The sequence below is a fragment of the Leopardus geoffroyi genome, chromosome A1, assembly GCF_018350155.1.
Source record: "Leopardus geoffroyi isolate Oge1 chromosome A1, O.geoffroyi_Oge1_pat1.0, whole genome shotgun sequence".
Taxonomy (NCBI): domain Eukaryota; kingdom Metazoa; phylum Chordata; class Mammalia; order Carnivora; family Felidae; genus Leopardus; species Leopardus geoffroyi.
This window is the reverse complement of record NC_059326.1, coordinates 198,477,668-198,486,722: the sequence shown is the minus strand read 5'-3', so window position 1 is coordinate 198,486,722 and position 9,055 is coordinate 198,477,668.

Sequence of the window (9,055 nt, the reverse complement as noted above, 5' to 3'; positions counted from 1 at the left end):
TCAAAAAAGCCCAGGACTCTTATTGAGTGAAGATGATGAAGAGACATTCTTCTCCAGCAACTTAACACTCTTTTACTTGAAGAGGCTTCAGGAATGACAGTTCAGATGAGCACAACAGATACTGCCCACTGTCACCAGTGCCAGGACTTTTTGGCCAGAGCGGCCTTCCCAGGGCATGTCTTTTTCATCACCATCACAAATTCCGGTGGGGACTGGCAGGCGACAGCAAGTTGAGAGTCTAAGTAAACCTAGAGAACTTGCACTCACAAGTTGGAATTTACAAGGCCCATTGGTATTATTCCTGCTTTAATGTGGAATATAGGATCAAAGATTAAGGACATGGTTTACCTAGTGCCTGGCCATAAGAGAACCTCAATGATTAAGCCCCATTTTAGTAAGCAGGTGCAGAGAAATAAGCTATTATTTGTTAGAACAGAATCTTTGAGAACAATATATGTGGCCATTTGGGAGGAAAGAATTTATATGTTGTTTATAGTGCTGAAGCCCAATATGGTGGATTACATTTTTTAGATGCTATTATACGACTCTAATCATTATATTCTGGAGTAAAGGTGTATAATCATTAGTAATTCATAGGTCTTACACATCTATTATTTGTACCATATTGGTCAGCTTGGGCAGCTATAACGAAATAGCATAAATTGGGTGCTTAAACAATAGAAATTTATTTTCTCACAGTGAAAGAGGCTAAAATTCTGCTATCAAGAGAGCAGCATGGTCTGTTCTGGCAAGAACTCCCTTCCTGTCTTGCACACAATCACCTTCTCACTGTGTCCTCGCATAGTGAAGAGAGAGAGAGCGAGTTCTTTGGTGTATCCTCTTTTAAGGGCACTGATTCCATCAGACCAGAGACTGCCTTCGTGACCTCTGACACTGATTACATCCTAAAGGTGCTGCTATCTCTAAATACCATCACATCAGAGCTAGCACGTCAACGTATGAATTTTAGGGGGACACAAACATTCAGTTCCTATCATAGAGCAAAATGAAACTCAAAAACATGGTCACGTGGAATAGTGAGAAAAAATTTAAAATACCTATAAGCATCGGAACCCAAAATTTATACCATGCGTGCCTCCCTATTTGTGACTCTAAAATCTACACTTCCAGAAATGTACCTAGAGACATATTCAGACTTCACACACCTAAAAATGGAAGAACAGGGTTTTATATATAAGAAGCACCATCTGCTTCATCAGGTAACTTAATATTTTGAACCTGAATCATCTCCCAATTATGATTAAAATTCATTGCAGAAAACAGAATGACTAACTTAACAGCTCAATATTTAAATAAAATTTGGACAATTACTGATTCTAGCTCATCATCCTCATCTGAAATATGAGAATATATACCCTATCTATGGTGGAGAATTGCTTTGAGTCTTAAGCAAATTGTTATAGTTGCAAAGACTTACCTGAATAAGTGGATGTTATTATGGTCTGACATTGCAAGTATTTATTTAGCTGTAGGTGTCTGACACTCTGCCATATTCAAGAAATAAAAAATTAAGTAAGACATGAGTCTCTACCTTAAAGAGATCACCACCTGGTGGCAGAAACAAATCCATGAATTGCTCTAAACAATTAATTGGGGTACAATGTAAAAAATAAGATGAGAAAGCTGTGTACAGGATACTATGGAATAACCATACACTGAGAGTTTAATATGGGGCTCAGAGACTAGTCATTTGGCACGAAAATCTGACCAATCATTTGCTTAGAACTTTCACTTGTCTCCTAAATATCTTGCCAAGATTCTTCCTGTGTAGCCTAGATTAGCTACATGAATTTTGAAGCTATACTATATGACACAATGAATATTTAGGATAGTTACATCATCTTGGTAAATTGACTCCTTTATCATCAGCCCTCTTTATCCCTTGCAACGTTCTTTGCTACTTTGATATAGTCACTCTTTATGGCTTTCTATGGACTTGTGTTAGCTTGGTATACATTTTTTAATCCTTTCACTTTTAACCAATTTATATTTTTATATTAAAAGTGGGTTTTTGTGGGCAGCATATAGTTGGATCTTGCTTTATAATTCAATGTGACAATCTCTGTCTTTTAAGTGAAGTGTTCAGATCATTTATAATTAATGTAACTACTGATATGGTTGAGTTAAAATCTACCATCATGTTATTTGTTTTCTTTTTGCCTCATCTATTCTTTGTTCACTTTTTCTTCTTTTATACCTATTTTGGACTGAAGACTTTTTTTTTTTTTTCAACGTTTATTTTATTTATTTTTGGGACAGAGAGAGACAGAGCATGAACGGGGGAGGGGCAGAGAGAGAGGGAGACACAGAATCGGAAACAGGCTCCAGGCTCTGAGCCATCAGCCCAGAGCCCGACGTGGGGCTCGAACTCACGGACCGCGAGATCGTGACCTGGCTGAAGTCGGAGGCTTAACCGACTGCGCCACCCAGGCGCCCCTGGACTGAAGACTTTTAATAATTTAACTTTATCTTATTTGTTGGCTTATTAGGTATAATTCTCTGCTATGGTCACTTTGGAGCTTTTATTATACAGTCTCCCTTCAGGAGAAAATATACTCAATTCACTATAATAAGAACACAACAAAATTATACTTCTATTTTTCCTCTCTTGGACTTTGTGCTATGATTGTCATGTATTTCATTTCTATATATATTATAAACCCCACAATGCATCATTATTATTTAAAGCAAAAATAACAATGTATTGTTAACCATGTGTTGTATTTATTTTTGCTTTAAAAAGTGGATTATCCTTTAAAGAAATGTAAATAATAAGAAAAAAAATTTTATATTTACCTATGTAATGATAATTCCTGGTGCTCTTTATTCCTTTACGTAGATCTATTCTTTTATCTGGTGTCATAAGGACTTCATTTCAAATTTCTTATAGATCTGCTGGTGATAAATTCTCTCAGCTTTTATGTTTCTAAAAGTCTTTATTTTGCCTTCAATTTTAAATTTAATTTAATTTTTTTAGAGAAAGGGAGAGAGAGTGGGGAAAAGGCAGAGGGAAATGGAGAGAGAGAATCTCAGGCAGGCTCCATGCCACTGCGGAGCCCAATATGGGGCTTGATCTCACGACCATGAGATCATGACCTGCGCCGAAATCAAGAGTCAGACGCTTAACTGACTGAGCCACCCAGGAGCCCCAATTTTGCCTTAATTTTTGAAAAATATTTTTCCCTGGAGCCATCTGGGTGGCTCAGTCAGTTAAGCATCTGACTTTTGATATTGGCGCAGGTCATGATCTCATGGTCATGAGATCGAACCCCAAGATGAACCCTGAGATGGGCTCTTAGCTGGGTGTAGACCCTGCTTATGATTCTCTCTCTCCCTCTCCCTTTGCCCCTTCCCCACTCTCATGCTCTCTCTCTTTCTCTGTCTTTAAAAAAAAATATTTTCACTAGATGAAAAAAAAACTGTAGGTTGATAGCATTTTTTTCTCCAGTACTCTAAAGATGTTGCCCCACTATCTTCTAGCTTACAATGTTTCCACAGAGAAATCTGATAGTAACCTTATCTTTGTTCCTCTTTTTCTCTGGCTGCTTTTATGATTTTCTCTCTGTTAGTGGATTTAAATGCTTTGATTATGTTGTGCCTAGGTATAGATTGCTGCTGTTTGAGGTCTGTTGAGAGGTCTGGATATATGTGTTTATAGTTTTTATCAAATATGGAAAATTATTGACTATTATTTCTTCAAATCGTTTTTAGCCTCACCACCACTCATTTGAGGTATTTACCCATGTATTTAGTTGTTTGACTTTGTCCCACAGTTCAATAATTCTGTTTATTTTGTTCTATCATCTTTCCTCTCTTCTCTCTCTCTCTCTCTCTCTCTTTCCTGTATCTTCAAGTCCATTAATCTACCTCAATGTGTTCTGCAATGTTAATTCTGCTAGTAACCCCATTCTGTGGACTTGTTGTCTAGGCCATGGTGATTTTCATCTGTAGAGTTTCAATTTGGGTTTTCTTTTTATATCTTCTGTGGCTCTACTCAACACGTTTACTCTTTCTTCCAGTTTCTTAAACATATGGAATACCATCATAATGACAGAGATTGTCATCATAATGACTGACTGTCCCTGCCGATTAATCCTATCACCTGTGTGATTTCTGAGCGTTTTGGTTGATTGATTGTTCTTCTCATTATGGGTCATATTTTACTGTTCCTTTGTATATCTGATAACTTCTGATGAGTGTCAGATGTTGTGAATTTTACCACATTGGCTGATGGATATTTTTGATTCCTGTAAATATTATTGAGCTTTATTCTAGATGCAGTTAAATTACTTGGAAACAATTTGATCCTTCAGATACTGCTTTTAGGTTGTATTGGGCTGGACTGAAGCTGCCATTAGCCTGAAGTCAATTTTTCCGCACTACTGAGGAACGTTCGTCAGGGTTCTCTAATTCTACCTGAATTATGAGTTTTTCCACTAGGGCTTTAGGGAACAGGCACTTTTCTCAGGCCTGTGTGAAGTCTGAAGACTATTCCCTCTAACTCTTTCCCTGGTCTTGGGTAGTTTCCTCACATGCACACACTGGTTGATACTCAGCCAAATTAACAAGGGGGACCCTCTTCGGCTCTCTAGAATTATGACTTTGTACAGCTCTCTTTTTGTGGGTACTCTGCCTTGTAAACTCTAGCCGTTTCTGTTTCCCTGGATTCTGGGCTCTATCTCATCAACCTGGCCAAACAGATGGACTCTACCTGGGTTCTTTATTCCTGTGCTGATGGACAGTTTCCTCACGTGGTAGAATAATTTCTGGGCAGTCATCAAGTTCATCTCATTTGTTTCCCATCTCTCAGTGATCCTTCATGGCCTGACAACCAATGTCTTGAGCATTATTAGTTCACACATTTGTTCAGATTTTTTCAGTTGTTTCTGGTAGGAGGATAAATCTAGTTGCTGTTACTGTGTATTAATCAGCAATACAGGTCCTTGTAGAATACATTGTAATCACTTCAATACAAAACTCATGGTGCCAAGCGTTAGTATGGAACTGCAAAGCAGAACACTCAACTTTAGTATACTGACCAGAGAATGTAAAACACCAAAAGAAAAAAAAAAGTTAGCCTTCTTTCTCATCCTCTAGGCCTGTCCTAATGAGGAGCCGAGGGCCATCAACAAGTCTAAATGAGCACCCAGTATTATAACTTTCTAAGAGCCGTGAATGGAAGTTCTCTGCAGTGTTGTTAAGTATCATCATTCGAGTCTTGGGAGGATACCTACGGACAGCTAGTGTCTCTTTGTACCCCAAGAAGGATGTGTGGGAAAGAGTCCCAGATAGGAAAATGTTCTGGAGATATTGTCTCCAGCATTACATGGACAGGGATGAAGCTGGATTAGACTAAGAAGCTTCTAAAACTGCACCATATTTTAAGTTTTCTATCTTTAATGCAGAGTCTACTAACTTTCTTAACCATGATGGCTTTTCGGTTTAATTAATACCTTGTAAATTAGAGTTCCAGTTTGGGAAGTATTTTAAGCATATTTGGTACAATTTATACCAAAGTACTTATACTTCATACAATTATACAAGTATAGCTTCAGAATATTATTAATCATATATGAGTGAACCAGGTAGAACATTTGAAATCAACAAATGTATTCTTATGAGTATTCTTCAATCACAGTCACTATCCCAAGAACCTGATGTCTTCCTTAGTTTGGATGTGTTGACACTTGAGATAATCTCTAAAGTCACTTTAAGCACTGACATTCCATTTTTCTCAGATATTTGCTAGTTTAATTAACTTATGAGGAACTGAAATATAAAGAAGTAAACTTTAAAAGAATCTGAGTAGTAGAAAGAACATTGGATTTAAGACTCAGAAAGCCTTTTTGAGTAAAAAATCTATTTTTCTGACAAGGTAACCTTGGGACTTGACTTCTCTAGGTTTCATCACTTCATTCATTTGGGATGAATAAATGATCAGTCCAGACTCAACTATGATGTAAGAGTAAATTAAATAAATATGAAAGCACTTTGGAAGCATAGACTGCAATATCCCAAGACCACAAAAGAAATTTCTAAAAGAACTCAAAGGAAATATGTATCAAGGATTATTGACACCAGAAATATCCAAACAACATAAACATTCCAACCCAATTGATTGCCCGTGTAAAAACAACAACAAGAACAACAACAACAGCACATAAAGGTAATAACTGAAGGATGATTTGCTATACTGTTTGGCCTTGGTAGGATGTTCAGTGAGGTCATTGTGGCCAAATATGTCCCAAAGAATCAGAAAAATCACATTGGCATCATGGCTGTGATGTCACGACATGATAATGTTCATGATGAAGCAATTCTTCATCATTTCTGTATTAGGCTGGTTAGAAGGACTGGTTGCTGCAGTGTAATTCTTTATCATGTGATAAAACTTTTTTTGGTGATCATTATTCAGTTTGTGAACTTTCTAGGTGAATGATCTTCAGGCACCCTTTGGGCGGAGGTTTTCAATCTTTTGTGAAGCCACCCTCTCACCTCCCTTTCCCATCAGAGCAGAAATCTCTCAACTTTCAACTAGAAAGAGATCATGAAACACATTTTGTACACATTTTCTTCCCACTTCCAACCTCCTGACAGAAAAACTAGCTGGAAATAAAAGACATGAGAGTTATCTGATGCAGTTGCGTAATGATTGTTCTAAAGAAGAAAAAATGGAAAATTGTAGTATTTTGATTGCTTCCTTTTCAGCTTGTTAGTGAGGGAGAGATTCTAGTCTAGGGTTATGGGGATGGCCAAACATGACACTCACCGCTGGACAGAAGAGACTGATGGCAGCCTATTGTCTAGGGAAAGAAGATGCTGTGCAACCACAGCTGGGCAGGAGTTGTACTTGGGCACAGAGTGACAATCAGGGGCTACGGGGTTAGGCTTTATGGTAACAAGAGGTGGGAAGGATTCCTGGTTTCTACAGGCAGATGTGCTTGTTTTGTTTGCCTAATTTTGTAGCTGGCAGGGAACTGGAGCCTGGTAGGGATGAGTAGACACTGGGCCTCGTCCCCCTGATAATGAGGGTTGTTTGGCTAGGGGACCTTATCCGAGGGAGCAGAGTGGGTAGGAAGATGCAGTTAGGCCATTTGAGGCCCTCCCAGTTTTCCATGGCAAGGTAGCACATAATATTAATTTTAAGCCTGACACTACTATAGAGATGCTAGAAACAGACTTAGCCAAGCGGACAAGGGAGCTCATCGCCTGTCAACTGCAGACCATTCCTATAAACCATCGCCTTTTACCTCCACTTTTAAGTCAAACAAGAAGTCCTTTCAAAACTGGAGATAGAATCAGGAATGCTGGAAGCATTGTTGGGGCTGTTCCCAGCCTCACTTCCTTCTTCAGAAAAGATAGAAAGACCAGGGCCCTGCTTGATGGCCTGCGGCCTGTGTGCTGTCTGCAGGCAAGCTTCCTGCAACAGCTCAGACATTTGACTGATTCCCTAGGGGGCTCACCGTGGGCTGGCCTGGCTGCAGTTACTGGAACAAGGAAACAGGGTCAGTTGTCTTTGTCAGCCACGGTAAGCTGTAATTTAGAAAAGTAGAAGCCCAGTGAGCACACTTAATAAGAACACAAAGTCTTTAGTTAAAGAAGGTTTATGAAAAAGAATTTTAGCGGAATGTGTTGAGAAGAGTTTTAATTAGAGATACACATGAAAGGAGATACACGATATACTCTGTTACCATAAAATTAGTAATGTAAAATTAATAAAATTAAGTTAGAATAAACTTAAACCAATGTTATTAAATGAAAATCTTTTCCTGTGCTCAAGAACAGTGATATTGCCTTCTTTTTTTTTTTTAATTTTAAATGTTAAATGATGATATTTCGAATATACAGCCTAACGCAGAAAACATTAACAGATACTCATGTACCAACCCCATATTAACAGATGTGAATATTTTGCTTTATTTGCTTCAGAATCAATTTTCTCTTTTTAAGAAGGAAAACACTAAGTACAGATAGAGCACCCTTATCCCATCCTTACCTTTTTCCCTGGAGGTAACCATGACTCTGAAGTTAGGATGTTTCTTCCCATGTACACGTTTAAACTTTTATTATAGAGATATATCCATGAATGATATGCACCATTATTTTGTATGCATTAACTATTTATATAAACATTAAAAACCATATGGTACATTTCTTTTTGTAACTTTCTGCTCTTATCAACATGCTTTGACATTTTTTCGTGTTGCTATATGTAGATCTAGTTCATTTTAACCTATAGTATTTCATTATATGAATGAATCAGTTTATTTATTCATTGGCTTATAATAACATTGTGATTTATAATATCTTATTTTCATTATATCTTAATATCTTATTATAATAAGATACATATATATATATATTTGGTCTTATATAATAAGATATATATATATATATATATATATATACATATATATATATATATATATATATATATATATATATATATGTTCTTTGTCCCTTCTTCTGGCACAGAACTCCTCAAATACTTGGGAGTTTCCTAAGTATTGAGAGTTCAAAGTTGTCTTTTGTTATGTTAATGAACCCACTCCTGGATTCTCCTAAGGATGGGGGCTGGTTGTCAGGAGAGCTAACCACATGATTAGATGCTGGAACTTTCAGTCCCATCCCCTAGACTTCTGGGGAGGAGAGAGGAGATAGAGGTTGAATCAACTCCCCCAAAGAGCAAAGATTTAATCAACCATGTCTATGTAACAGAGCCTCCATAAAACCCCAAAAGGGTGGGTTCAGAGAGTTTCCAGGTTGGGGAACATAAGTAGGTGTGGAGAGAGTGGTGCCTGGTGAGGACATGGAAACTTCACACCCCTTCCCCCTTCCCCATACCTTGCTCTATGCCTCTCTTCCATCTAGCTCTTCCTGAGTTATATCCTTTTATAATAAACTAGTGACCTAGAAAGTAAAATGTTTCCCTGAGTTCTGTGAGACACTCTAGCAAATTAATCCAGCCCAAGGGGGGGAGGGGGTCAATGGGAATCTCTGATCTATAGCCAATTGGTCAGAAGCACAGGTAACA